The sequence below is a fragment of the Mirounga leonina genome, unplaced genomic scaffold, assembly GCF_011800145.1.
Source record: "Mirounga leonina isolate KUSES-001 unplaced genomic scaffold, KU_Mleo_1.0 Mir_128, whole genome shotgun sequence".
NCBI classification, from domain to species: domain Eukaryota; kingdom Metazoa; phylum Chordata; class Mammalia; order Carnivora; family Phocidae; genus Mirounga; species Mirounga leonina.
The window spans coordinates 37289937-37305282 of NW_023270320.1; positions in this window are offsets into that span (position 1 = coordinate 37289937).

Sequence of the window (15346 nt, forward strand, 5' to 3'; positions counted from 1 at the left end):
AGGAATGCATTCAATAAATGAGAAGAAAAGGAAGATGAAACCACATATCTGAAGACAAGGATGTCCGTGTGTGACAAACAGCAGAGGAGCAATGGGGACAAAGGTACCAGGGGAATTCAGAATCATCTCCTGCCTTCCCCCGTCTCTCGTTTTGCCCTGTGTGATCCCAGCGCCCTATCTCTGCAGATCAGGAGTCTGTCGTCAATTTATCCCTAAATCTTATTCTTCAGACTTTTGCGAGAAACCATCAGTGAAACCCCAGAAAAATTTTAAACTGAAAATCCTCACAATTTAACTAAAATTAAAAAGCTGTACCACAGCATCAGTGTTTGTTTCTCCACGTACTATGCTCCCCATCTGCTTGTCCTGGGCACCTTTCTCATCAATTTGCCTTCAATTTTCAACTGGTCCTCAGGACTCAGGGACCTCTTGTTTTAAATCCAATACAATTTCTGGGACTTTCATTATCATGATATGTCGAAAGATGAACAGGCACACATGGAGTGTGTTTAAGTATTGGTTGTTTCACTAACTTCAACATCAACAAGAATACCAAGATTTAGCTTGTCTTTCTGAAGAAAATGAATCATGTTTATATCATATTTAACTTAGCTCTCAAGAATTTTCATTTTTTGTGGGTCTCCTTAAGAAGTTATCTCAAATAGTTATTTTATTATCCATTTCCTGATATTTCATATTCTTCAACACTCGAGAACTGATGGAAAGAACTAAAGAATTGGATGTTATAATTGTAGAGATGATGGTCTAACAGTGAAGTCATAGTTAGGAGTGTAATGATCAGACTTAGAACAAGGGTGCCTGCTGGAATTTAATGACTGATTTGCCCCAACCTAAGATGTAACAGCCTGACCCCCTGAAATAACCCCAGAGCCCTCCGGGCTACACACACACAGACACACACACACACACACACACAAGGTCAACTCCCGCCTCTGAGTAGAATTTATGTATCATCATTGCTGTCAAAAGCTGCCGAAATAAGTCACCTAAATACCGTTGTTAAGGTAAGTCATCCATAAGAAGCAATTTGTTCCAAACGGAAAATAAGATTACTTTAGATGATATCAGTGATGTTCAGAGACCCTGAAATGAATCACTTCACTGATGCAGAGAGGGGCAAGAAGCCAGGTGTGAAGGAGGAGCCCAGCGGTCTGCCTTGTCTCTCCCCTGCCCCAGTGACCTGAACTGAATAAAGCAGAGTGATGTGATGTGCCAGGAGGGGCCAGCTAGGGAACCTCCTGATGTTGGGAGTCCCGTGCTGTCCCAAGTCACTAAGGAAAGGGCATGAGATTATAACCCAACTAAGGTGAGTTCCCTCCCCTGGGCGTTACAGGTAGAGATTATGCCAGGGGGAGTGGTCACACAAAGGAGCCTTTATTTGCAGCAAATAAGGAGATCACAGGGAATAATTCCCAAAGCCATTACTCCCCAAACAACAAAATGGGGAAGTTTTAAGCTAAGGGAGCATGCACTTGCATGAAACGTGTGGGGAACTTATGACTATCCGTGAAGAAAGATGGAGCATGCACACTGAGTAAACATGTATGTAGCATACATGCCATGTTCACTTAGGGATGGAGACTTAACATCAGAAGAAGGCAAAATTCAGCTCCTGATGTCAGGAAGTTCACTTAGGACAAGGGGAACGGCTGTGGGCATGCTCTCAGAGCAGGTGTAAACCAAGTGGGGTCTTGGCTTGTTATCTGGAATAAGGAATGCTTATTCCCAGGCAAGAACCATATCAGTTGACCCTGAGTCCAGACTTCTGCAGAGAGAGCTGGTGGATTTGTTAGTGGGGTCTGAAAACACACAATGGCCGACCTCGGAGAAATAATTCTCTGAAAAACAAGCTTTAAATTTTCTGCTAGTTTCAACCTCATTAACCACCTGGGGCATGATTTTAAGATCCTTGTGGCCCCTTGTGTTCCACCTCATGACTTCCTCAGGGGAGGGCAGGTTTCTGACAGACAACTTTTCTTTCTTTTTTTTTTTTTAAGATTTTATTTATTTGACAGAGAGAGACAGCGAGAGAGGGAACACAAGCAGGGGGAGTGGGAGAGGGAGAAGCAGGCTTCTCGCTGAGCAGGGAGCCCGATGGGGGGCTCGATCCCAGGACCCTGGGACCATGACCTGAACAGAAGGCAGACGCTTAACAACTGAGCCACCCAGGCGCCCCGACAGACAACTTTTCATGAAAGAATATCAAACAATACAGACACTGATAGGTTTCTACTTGGTGTGGAAAGAAGATTAAACCACATTAGATATGAAAGGGAAAGTATAAAACACTGAATTATAGAATCAAAACATAAAACTAATTATGATAAATTTTCCCCCGGTAAGATGCCTTTGCAGGTCCTGTAACGTGCTGTTGATGGAGGCATTTCTATTATTTGAGGCCCTTGTCTCATAATTATATGTAACCCAAAAAGAGCTCGTCTGAGGGAACTCATATTTCATGCTTTCCAGTAGACTCAGTTCATTCAGAAATATGTCCAGGTATCACCTCAACAAGAGCTCTCCTTTGTCCCGTTTGCTCTAAAATTCCTTTTGTCTTATTCTTTGTCTTCACTCTGTTGCTCAATCCTGTTATTTTCAGAATCTTGACAGTGAACTGGAATTTTTGTCACACATATATTTGTGTAATATCTCTCTCCTCTACTATCATGTAAACTCCATGAGGGTATGACTTCTGAATATTTTGACTACTTTGTCTCCAGTATGCAAAATAGTGTGATTTCTTGTGCCTAGTCCATGCTTAATAAGTATGTTCCATAAATATTTGTGATTGTCTGAGTACTGAAGAACTCATTCTATCCCCCCTCCTTTTATTTAAAGATTTTATTTATTTATTTGAGACAGAGAGACAAAAAGCACAAGCAGGGGGAGCGGCAGAGGGAGAGGAAGAAGCAGACTCCCCGCTGAGGAAGGAGCCTGGTGTGGGGATCGATCCCAGGACCCTGGGATGCTTAACCAACTGAGCCACCCAGGCATCCCTCTATTCCCCTTTTTACTTTTGTTAACAAAAAATTTAGCTCTAAATTTAATGTCCAAATGACATATATAATTTTACAATTCCTTTGTACACTTATATTGATTTTTCCTCTCCATGGTTTTTTTAATCCTAACACAGCCTGATTGGAAGAATGTTAAGTATATAGATACTTTAAGTCAAATACTAAGTGTCTACATATCTTTTATATTAACCAAAATCCAGAACACGGGCATCACGAGATGCTGGTGAGGATGTAGAAGAACAGGAGCTCATTCATTCTGGTAGAATGTAAAATGTACAGCCACTTTGGAGAATAGTTTGACAGTTTCTTATAAATCAAACATACTCTTATCACAATATTCACCCCAAAGAGTTGAAAACGTGTATCTGCAGAAAAACCTGCACACTGACATTTGACACAGCTTTATTCTTAATTGCTCAAACTGGGAAGTAACCAAGATGTTCTTTAATAGGTGAGTGGATAAAAAAACAATGATATATCCAGACAGTGGAATAATATTCACTACTAAAAAGAAATGAGCAAAAAAGAAAAAAAAAATAATGAAAAAAAGGAGCTATCCAGCCAATGAAAGATGTGGAGGAATCTTAAATGTATACTACTTAATGAAAGAAACCAGTCTGAAAAGATTACATACTGTGATTAAATTCTAGGACATTCTGGAAAAGGCTAAACTAAGGAGAAAGTAAAAAGATCATTAGTTGCCAGAGGTTGGGTAGGGGAAGGATGAATAAGCTGAACACAGAGGGTTTTTAAGGCGGCAATAATACTTTGTATTATTATAATGATGGACATGGCATTACACATTTGTCAAAACCCGTAAGATGTACAACATCCAGAGCGAACCCTAAGGTAAACTACAGCCATGTAGGTTCATCAGCTGTAACGGATGTACCATCTGATGCGAGATGTTGATTTTGGGGGAGTCTGTGCATGTGTGGGGGCCAGGGGGCACCTATGGAAAAGCTCTCTACCTTCCTCTCAATTTTGCTGTGAACCTAAAACTACTCTAAAAATAGTCTTTAAAAAGAGATGAATCACACTCACAAATATTAATTTTCATGGGCTAGTGTTTATTCCAGGCTTATACAGGAGAAAAGATCAATATTCCACCCATACTTTTGCTGAGGCATTTGCCTGTGTGATTTCCCCCCAACATCCTGCAATTAAACTGTAACAACCTTCTGTCCAAGCTTCTTAGGGCCGATTTAGTTCCCAAGGCCTGTATGAATTTTTTGCAAACAGAAGGAATCTTTCCTCCTATAGTCCAGGCCCCTCCCCACCTGTAGAATATGTTTGTTTCTCTTAATTGAAACAAAATGAAAATAGAGCACTTGCTTCAGTTCTGTGGACAGGGGCCGGGCTTCCTGCTCAGTGTATACTCCTGATGGACAGATAGATGCTGTCTTTTTGCTTGAAGCTTGGAACTCACGTGGCATTCTCATATACAAAATTGTTTTGATTGCTGTCCATTTCCATTCCATGGTGTGGATGGAGACTGTCAGGGGCTCAGGATTTGGAAGATCATTGAGTAAGAGGCACTGGCATTGGGGGGGGGCGAATTGTGCAGGACAGGGAGCCTGGAGCCCCTGCCTGAACCCAGCAGAAACTGGAAGTGAGGCCGAGGCTGCAGCAGGAGAGCTGGGAAGTGGGGGTCAGGCACAGAGGGAAGCGGGACACGGGCAGAAGGCGAGGGAAGGAACAAAGTTGAGCATCTTCTCTCCATTGGGCATGGCGCCCGAGTTTCTTACATATATATGTTGGGAGGTTGAGATTTCTAAGTAAAGAAACTGGGTAAAGGATGAAGTCATTGACTGAGACAGGGAATGTGGGAGGAAGAAGCTTGAAAGAGACTTTATGTAACCGAGTGCAAACGTAGTTGCGAACTTCAGAGCCACTCTTGTTTCTATCCCTCTGTGGGTCTGTGTATTTCCCGCCTTCCTCCTTCCCTCTCCTCCTATTCTCCCTATCCACCCCCCACCCAGGCCTCACAATGTGGTTACCTCCAGCCTTACCCACATTGCTCCAAGATGCCTTCTGGCTACAAGGACGACTCCCAACCAGCCCTCTTAGGAAAATGGCTAAGTCATTAAATAAAGCACTCATTGCCAGATTACACAGGACTCAGCAGGCCAGAGAGAGAACATGGCAAATAATTCAGGTCATGTTACACTCAGTGGCGATGGTTTTAACTACTGAATTATAAGTAAAGCTGGAACGAAACTGGGAACTTGTATACACTTGTTTTAAATGTATCCACTGCGTCCTTAAGCTATAAAACATTACAGACATTCTGATAAGGTGTGTGTGTGTGGGGGGGGGAGGTGCTGCCAAACACCCATTTGAGTCTTTTCGCCACTCTTTGTAGTTAAACATTTCTAAATTTTCTTCCAGTAATTACAACCCCAGCCTGACATAGCATATTTTCTCAGTAGACGGTTTAATAATGCCGAGAAAATGGAAATAAACTATTTGTGAAAGAACATACTTTTGTTTGTGTGATCTATCTTACAAACTATTTGCAGTGTCTGAATAGGCTTCATTAGTGTGTGGCATTCTTTTCTTGTTTGTAAATCTCTTAGAAGGGATTCAACCTCTTTAGAAAGAGGTTTGCAGTATCCTCACTGCAATTGTTAATCACGAACCATAAATTAGGCAAAATGTACACAAATAGTAAATGCTATTGACTAAAATCCATTTATAGCTTAGAATCCAAAAGAAAAAAAGAAAACCAGTAATTTATCAGTGTGATTTAAATTATATAGATGGGATGTGTCTGCATGTGTATGCTTACTGGGTAAATAAGAAAATTGGACACCTATCAGAGAGAAGAGGGAGAAATTATCCTTTATGTTGTCCTAATGTCTGGTTTATATATCCTTCTGTCATTTGTCAATGACAACATTTAAAACTCTTAAACAGGGCTGTCTGTGTATCATTGATGAGAAAAATTCAAAGGTGAAATTAAGATGGAATGAGCTTTATGAATGTGGAAAATGATATATGTTATCTTTCACATTCAGAGGACAAGTTAGATGTCAGTATTGGTGGGAAATGGAATCCAAATATCAAAGGATGCTGGATAAATTATTCTTTTGCCAATCACTTCATTTTTCAGAATGATTCTCGGACTTTAAATTAAAAAATACATAACAGGGAAAATGTCAGAGATCTCAAGGAAATGTTTGCATGGTCAGAATGTGATAAGTAGAATTATATGCAAGTCTGGAAAACTTTAAAGAACTGGTGAGGTTCTTGTGTCCTGTTGCTGGAGCATTAATTAGTGGACAATACTTCCAAAGTGAAAATTTTCTCCAATCTGGATTAGGGTACATAGAGTTACTGAGGAAAGCAGGGGAGTGTCCCGATAGCAAATTTTAGCACACGTTAGTTTAGGCTCTGCAGAATGCCTTTGGTTGAAAATCCTCCTAGGTTGGTAAACAGAATGTACTCCCTTTTTGTAAGCTCTATTGGGAAATGTTATATTAAATGGGCATTTTTGAGTCTTTCATCTTAGTAAGGGTGAGCAAAATGTTTAAAACAGACATTATAGTCATACGCTCATCTTGGGATGATGCAAGTTGTGCAGACTGAAAATAAAGAGGAGACATCTGGAAGAGGCCGAGAAGAGACAGAAAAGGAGGAAGGTCCCATTGGACAGCTCAGCTCAGGGGTGATGCCTCAGGAAACCTCAAGCAGAAACACTTAACTATGCTTTTTAAAATTGTTATCACATGCCTCTGCCAAAGATTTCCACAGTACTTTTTATGTCCGACATCATTTGTTTTTAAGATAATATTGTGAGTTTCATAATTGTCTTCATTTCCGTGAACCAAGTGCCCGAGACATAAAATCGTATATTAGCCAAGCATTGTCTGTCAATTTTTTTTTACTTTAATCCCTCAAATCTTAGAAATGCTGTGTTTGCTCAGTTGTATTTCCTTCTTCTCCTTTCTCAACTCTTAAAATGTATGCATAACTTCAGGAAAGATTCCTGAATCTTAATTTGGAGATTTAATTTTGATTCCATTAACTTGTGGGTGCTGGTTCTCCTACAAGAGGTCAGGAAATTTTAAAACATCTCTTCCTTTTGAGTTAGCCTGTCTTCTTGAAATAAGCTTAGTATAAAGTCTTATGTGAAAGCATTTTTTGTTAGCAGATCACTGGTATTGGTAGTGTTATTGTTTTCTTATCTACAATGTCAGGGATTTGGATTAGAACCTCTCCAAGGAATGTTCAGATCTTAGATTTAAGGATTTTGTTTACCAGCTCTGAATAATATAATTCTACTCATCTCCTGAGGTCCAGATCAAATGCACCTACTTCATCATTTCCAATCATTCAAGATGTTGAATAGGTTTTCTCTTTTCTCTGAACTTTTACGGCATTTAGAATACACCTCTGTTCTGATAATCATCACACAGTGTCTCTGCCACTTGGTTGGAGTGACCCTATATAACCTGCAGGGGAGTGACTCTCGGGGTGGGCAAGAACTTGACCTTGTATTTACACGTTTTCCCTTGTTCACAAAAATTGGGAACTAATATGGAACCCATAATTTATTAAAATTTTGTTTGTCATGAATACTTTTAATTGTCCACTTAAAGTAGGAGTATCATTTCCCAGAGAAACAGTGTTGTTGTAAGTAGGCTCCGTTCCCAGACAGGAAGCTGAGGTTCTCTGGCTGCTTCTGAGGTCCCTGTCTCTTCAGCCCTTCTTTCCTCCTCTCCACTTAGGGCTACTCTTTGGCCATCTCCTCTTCTTTTAGCCTAAAAACAGATGTTTGTTGAAGACACAGAACTTCTTGTGTCTGATTATGTGTTGTTTGTGAAGTATGTACTCTAGTCCAAAGATCAAGGGTGCAAGAAATATAACTTTAAAAAAAATCAAAACTTGTTTTCTTCAGTGAGCCCGGGACCCATCAGCCTGGTGGGACATGTTCACCTCTTTTTCCTGTGCTGTGTGAGGTTCCTGAAAGCTTCTGTCATATTAGGGCACTGCCAGGAAAAAGGGGTTGATATATTTCCATAATCTCACCCGCCTCCACACTCAAGCACATTTCTCTCTGTGGTCTTGCCGCCTACCTGCTGGAAACAATGTGGTAACATCAATGGTGATATATCACCAAATAGAAATTCCCAGAAGTAGTAAGGAAAACGACAATGAAATATTCTGTAGTACTTTCAGTAACCTGAACTTCTGTGGATATATATTGCATCCAGCTCGACTGTAATCATGCAGTTCTTTAGTGAGGAACTTCAATACTGATGTGTTATTTTGACTCATTGAAATCTACTTATATCATGCAAGCTATCCATATGAAAACAAAGCCAATGAAGTATAAAATTGATTTTATGAAAGCGAAGACACTGGCTTTCCTAAGTGACTCACTGGAGAGTATAAATTTTGAAAGAGTAGTTAGTATGGGAAGAAACCGTATTAGGGAAATATTATCCAAAAGTATAGAATTGTTCAGCTTTTTTTTAGAAACGCAGTCTAATGGAAAAGACTTTATGTGGTTCTAAAGAGTACAGAAAATGTTTAATGAGTCAAATATGACTAAAAGAATGTCTTAGGTGATGACAGATGAAACTGACTAGCAAGCGAACAAGTGGAAAATCATGCACACGATGAAGAAAGTCTTAGCCAGGATTGGGAATGTAAGAAAGAGATGTCAGCTTCTTCATTTTCTTCCAGCACCCTTGTCCAACCTCAAAATACTACGATATCTATTATGTAGTCCTCGTGTCCTCTGTCCTAGTTCACTGAAGTAACACGTTGAACATGCATTCTCGTGTGAGTGCATGAATAGGCAATGACTTCAATGTGGACACAGATTGTCCTTTTAACTCCTGAACACCAGATGCAGCAGAAGGGAGATCATGTCTCTTTGTCACTGTGGAAATAAGATGGGTATTTTTCAAGTTAACCAATTAATTAATGATAAGTTAACCAATAGAATCCCTTATACTGTTTAAAGGTAAAATATTTCTCCTTATAGTCTTCAAAATATACACACAAGTTTTATATCATTTGGCTCTTAGAAACTGATACACTAAAATGCTCTCTTTCAAAAGAACCTCTGCTTGGACCATCCCTAACTGATGTTAAACCTGATCTTTACCTTTGATGAGCAATACTTTTACTTATCATGTCCACTGTTGGCATTTTAGAAGCAAATTATATGTAGCTCAGTAGAATTCAGTAATTTCCAAAGGACTAGACCATCAGGGTCAAAAGGATGGTTTCTCCAGATTCTCAAATTGCCAAATTGCATATTAACGCCTACTTTATCCTTGAAGGAGCCAAGGAATGGACAGAAAAGAGCAGACACACTTGGCTTGGAGAACACAGAATTACCTCTGCAGGACCTGGGGCATTGAGACTTGTGATGTGTTTACACTGGAAAGGATGTGGTGGTCATGAGCTCCCATCAATATCTGGAACAGTACTCTCTTAGCTAAATCTGGGGAAATTAGACAGTTACACTCTGCACATCCATCTTACCTGTTATTTGCTTTTATGCATCCGTGCTTTCAGTGAGCCTGAGTCCTTGTTATTAGCAACAGGGCAAAACAATGACAGTAATGCTATTACTACTAATAATAACCATATCTACAGATAGCATTCATTGTGCAGTGTGCTCAGCATTTCATGTTCATTATCTGATGTAATTCTTACAAAACCCCTGAGACAAGCACTATTATTGTTGCTTCTCACTACTCAGTAAACTTGTCTGCAAAAATACGGCATGATGGCGCTTTACTGTGTTTTTTTTTTCCTTAAAGTTTTATTCATTAATTTTTAGAGAGAGAGAAGAGAAGGATAGAGAGCATAAGCAGGAGGGGCAGAGGGAGAGGGAGAAAGAGAATCTCAGGCAGACTCCATGCTGAACACAGAGCCTGATGTGGTGCTCAAATTCTCAACCGTGAGATCATGACCCGAGCTGAAACCAAGAGTTGGGTGTTTAACTGACTGAACCGCCCAGGCACCCTGTGCTTTACTGTTTTTATGCTTTGCTAGGGTCATTTTCTCCCATGTTATTTATCTAAACACTGTCCATGTTTTAGGGCATTACATAAAATCAGCATTGCCTAAGCCATGAAGCTCTACCTGATTCTAAAAGGTAGAACATCTGTCCTCTTCCCAGTCTTCCATCATGCTAATCTTTATTCTATTTATAACTTCCACCTCATAATAGAGCTATTCAAGTCATATATATCGATGATTTATCTCATATGTAATGAATATTATATATGGTAGGTAGTTCGTAAGTTTCATGTATATTATAATACACATAGACACACATCTACACAAATACACAAAGTATAAAATACATATACATAAACATTTCATGTAGAGAAGGCACATCAGTTAGATTCTATATGCCAGACATAAGAAAGTTGGGTGAATTTTCATCTGTTAGCTCATTTATCCATTTGTATGTAGACATAATGACATCATCATTTAAGTTATTGGCTTGACATCACACAGATCACACATGGGAGAGATCAGATTTGGTTATAGTTTGAGAAAATTCTATTCAGATTTGAATCACCTCTAGCTGACCACCAGAGATGCGAGTGTTGAATTGCAATAGCAAATGATATAACTGCTATTTCTTTGGACTGAGAACTGAACAGCTACTCCAATAAATCTTGGTATTGCCTAAGACTGTGGGCATGTCTTTGACTAGGAAATCCTTCCTCCATTTAGCCACACAAGACTGTGGTTTTTGCTGAGGTGTCTTATATTTTTGTGCTACCATATGTACCACATGAACATCTAAATATGGTAAAACGATGAATCATTATTACACTGCACACTGTGTTGAAACGATGAATAATCATTGTTGCAATTTATTGGAAGTGTTTTTTTATTGTCCTTATAATAAAGTAAATTTCACCATTTTGACAATCTAGGACAAAGGAGGCAAGAATATAAAATGGGGGAGATAGTCTCTTCAATGAATGGTGCTTGGTAAACTGAAGAGCCACATGCAAAAGAATGGAATTGGACCACTGTCTAACACCATACAGAAAAATAAACTAAAAATGGATTAAAGACCTACATGTGAGACCTGAAACTAAAAAATTCCTAGAAACCATGAATGACCAGAATTAAAAAAAAAAAAAAAAGACGAGAAATAACAAGTGTTGGCAAGGCTGCGGAGAAAAAAGAACCCCTGTCCATTGTTGGTGGGATGTAAATCTGTGCAGCCACTATGGAAAACAGTATGGAGGTTCCTCAAAAAAATTAAAAATAAAAGTGTAGAATTCAGTAATTCTAATCCCATTCTGGGGTATTTACCCAAAGAAAACAAAAACGCTCATTTGAAGAGATATATGCACCTCTGTGTTTATTGCAACATTATTTATAATAGCCAAATTATGGAAGCAGCCCACGTGTCCATGAGCGGATGAATGGATAAAGAAAATGTGGTCTCTATATACAATGGAATATTACTCAGCCATGAAAAATAATAAGGTCTTGACATTTGTGACCACATGGATGGGCCTCGACAGTATTATGCCCAGTGAAAAGCACAGACATAGAAAGACAAATACTGTATGACAATTTCACTTGTATGTGGAATCTAAAAAATAAATGAAGAAGAAAACAAATTAAAAAAAAAAACAAAAACAGACTAATAAATACAGAATATAAACTAGTGGTTGTGGGAGGGATGGAAAAAATAGATGAAGGGGATTAAGATTTATAAACTTCCACTCATAAAATAAATAAGTCACGGATATGGAAAGTACAGCATAGGGAATATAATATAGTCAAGAATATTGTAATAACGTTTGGTGACAGAAGGTGACTACACTTACTGTGATGAGCATGGAGTAATGTGTAGAGTTATTGAATCACTATGTTGTACATCTGAAACTTATAGAACATCGTATGTCAAACTACACTTCAATAATAAAATTAAAACAATTCACCATTTTGATGAAAGCTGGTGTGCATGTTTATGTATGGCAGACTTGATCAAAAATAAATTAACATTATTTTCTAGTAAATGCAAAACTTTTCAGTAAAAAAATCTATGCTGATGATTGGATGTGAACCATTCCTTAGTTACACATCGATTACAAACACAATATTGAACACCTATTATATACCCAGTAATGTGTTTGGCAAAGCTCATCTCCATAATAATTCTAAAACGTAGATGGGGCAATAAATACTACTGTTATATTGGCCATCCTATCTTATTGTCCTTTTATATAACTAAGTAAAGGCAAATACTACTGCTGATTCTTTATTCCAAATTAGAACCGAAACCTTAAAAATCGATAGTGGTCTCCTGGGCTGGAGGGATATGAAGAGTGGGCAGTACTTTGAAGATGTGTGTGTAGCTGTAGATGCATTACTTGGACGGTCAACTCTCTACACTTATATGTTGATTGAATACTAATGTTAACTTATAGTCTGATCTCAAATCCCTCAAAGGAAAGCAATTATGTATTTGAGTTTCAAAAATTAAATTCAAGAAATGTAAGTTGTCATAGACCATTATTGTCTTCAAATTATGTACAAAAAATATTCTGGTATCAAAAAACACTTTTAGGGTATAAGCTTTCAGTGACATGGAATAAGGGAAAAATCAACCCAGTTACATAAATATCCTGGAGTTTATAGAAAATCAGAGGGCTGGTATATATATTTTTCTAGCTATTTTGGGGAAGATCTGAAAGTAAAGCAAAACAAAATCTCTTCAGGCACGTACTCTTTGAGCTGGTATTCTAGGTAAACAGAGGTAAAATATTATGGCTTGTGTCTAAATATAGGTAATATGCTTATATATATAAACATATAAGTACATGTATTAAAATCTATAGATGTCTGTGTGTGTGGGAGGATCTGAAGTATGGACACTGTTAATAAGAATCAGCAATGTGAGGCTGCAGTAGGTTTTGAAGAACTTCCATCTTTTACTCTATTTTTGATTTCTAACTTTTTAAAATTTTGTATTACTGTTATAAAAATAAAAACGTAAACAGCAAGATGTTTTAAAGGAAGTGCATTTAGAAATGGCCCTAACTTCGTATGTGACATCGCATGCTGCAGTGAAGGCTCGCAATGCGGTCGGCTTCCCACGTGAGCTCATTCGAATCTGTGTTTCCTAGGTTCTGCTGAATGGCTACAAGAGATAAAAGGCTCAGAGAAGAGAACAAATTTAGCCACATGGTCCAATAACTCAAACTCTGGCCAGCTTATAAACAAAATGATTTTTCAGAGTCTCTAAGAGAAAAGTATCCATAGAAATGACTCAAATTTGCTTTGGTTTTTATGTTTTTTTGAAGAATTATTTTGCAACTGCGTTTGCTGGTACAATGGTAGATTATGTCAGAGGCTGAAATAAGGTTTATAAAGAAAATTTCTAAAACTCTAACAAAATACAGAGACTCAGAGTTCTTTCCTTGATTTTCTGTTCACTTTAAAAATATATGTTTATTTTTTTTAATTCCAGTATAATTAACATACAGTGTTATGTTAGTTTCAGGTGTAGAATATAGTAATTCAACAATTCCATACATTACTCAGTGCTCCTCAAGCTAAGCGTCCTCTTAATTCCCTTTGCCTGCGTCACCCATCCCCCCACCCCCTCCCCTCTGGTAACCCTCAGTTCTTTTTAGTTAAGAGCCTGTTTCTTGCTTTGTCACCTTTTTCTTTGATTGTTTATTTTATTTCTTAAATTCCACAGGTAAATGAAATCATAGGGTTTTTGTCTTTCTGTGACTGACTTCACTTAGCATTATACTCTGTACTTCCATCCATGTTGTTGCAAATGGCAAGATTTCATTATTTTTTATGGCTGAGTAATAAATATTCCTTTGTGTATATCTTTGTGTGTGTGTGTGTGTGCGTGTGTGTTTATACACACATCACGTCTTTATCCATTCAACTATTGATGGACACTTGGGTTGCTTCCATATTTTGGCTTTTGTGAATAATGCTGCTATAAACATAGGGCTGCATGTATCTTTTTAAATTAGTGTTTTCATATTCTCTGGGTAGAAAGCCAGTGGTAGAATTACTGAATTATAGGGTAGCTCTATTTTTAACGTTTTGAGGAACCTCCATACTGTTTTCCAGAGTGGCTGCACCAGTTTGCATTCCCACCAGCAGTGCAGTAGGGTTCCCCTTTTTCCACATCCTCACCACCACTCGTTTCTTGTGTTTTTGATTTTAGCAGTTCTTACAGGTGTATGTGACATCTTTTTGTGGTTTTGATTTGCATTTCCTTGATGATGAGTGATGTTGAGCATATTTCATGTGTCTGTTGGCCACCTGGATGTCTTCTTTGGAGCAATGGATGCTCATGTCTTCTACCCATTCTTTAATTGGATTATTTGGGCTTTTTTGGTGTTGAATTGTCTAAGTTCTCTGTATATTTTAGATACTAATGTCTTACTATATATATCATTTGCAAATGTTTTCTCCCTTTCAGTAGGTTGTCTTTTGGTTTTGTTGGTTGTTTTCTTTGCTTCAGAAGTTTTTTTTTATTTTGATGTAGTCCGAAGAGTTTATCTTTGCTTTTGTTTTCCTTATTCACTCTGTTATTATTTATTCACTCTTCAGTATTTGCTTGAACACTGCTATTGGGCCGAATTGTGATATACCCAAAATTAGTAAAATAGATTGCACTGCAGTATCTGAATAAAATATTCCATATCTTTCCTATACCTCAAACATTTTTATTTATTTATTTATTTTTAAAATATTTTATTTATTTATTTGACAGAGAGAGACACAGTGAGAGAGGGAGCACAAGCAGGGGGAGTGGGAAAGGGTTAGAAGCAGGTTTCCGGCGGAGCAAGGAGCCAGATGTGGGGCTCGATCCCAGGACCCTGGGATCATGACCTGAGCCGAAGGCAGACACTTAACGACTGAGCCACCCAGGCGCCCCAACATTGAAAGTTTTTATAATGCTATACTATATTCTACCTCTTACAAAGTACCTCATGTATAATTCATAACAACATCTGCTATCATTGATTTTATTCTAAGACAATAATATTAAATATAGCATTTTTTCTGAATAGTCACGTGGTCAAGAAAAAATTACAAAAATCATATATTTTTTAGAACTCAAATTAGATACATTTATTTCAATTAACATTTTAAAATAATTTAGTTTTAAAAATAATACACTCGGGCGCCTGGGTGGCTCAGATGGTTAAGCGTCTGCCTTCGGCTCAGGTCATGATCCCAGGGTCCTGGGATCGAGCCCCACATCGGGCTCCCTGCTCCTTGGGAACCTGCTTCTCCTTCTGCCTCTCTCTCTGTCTCTCATGAAT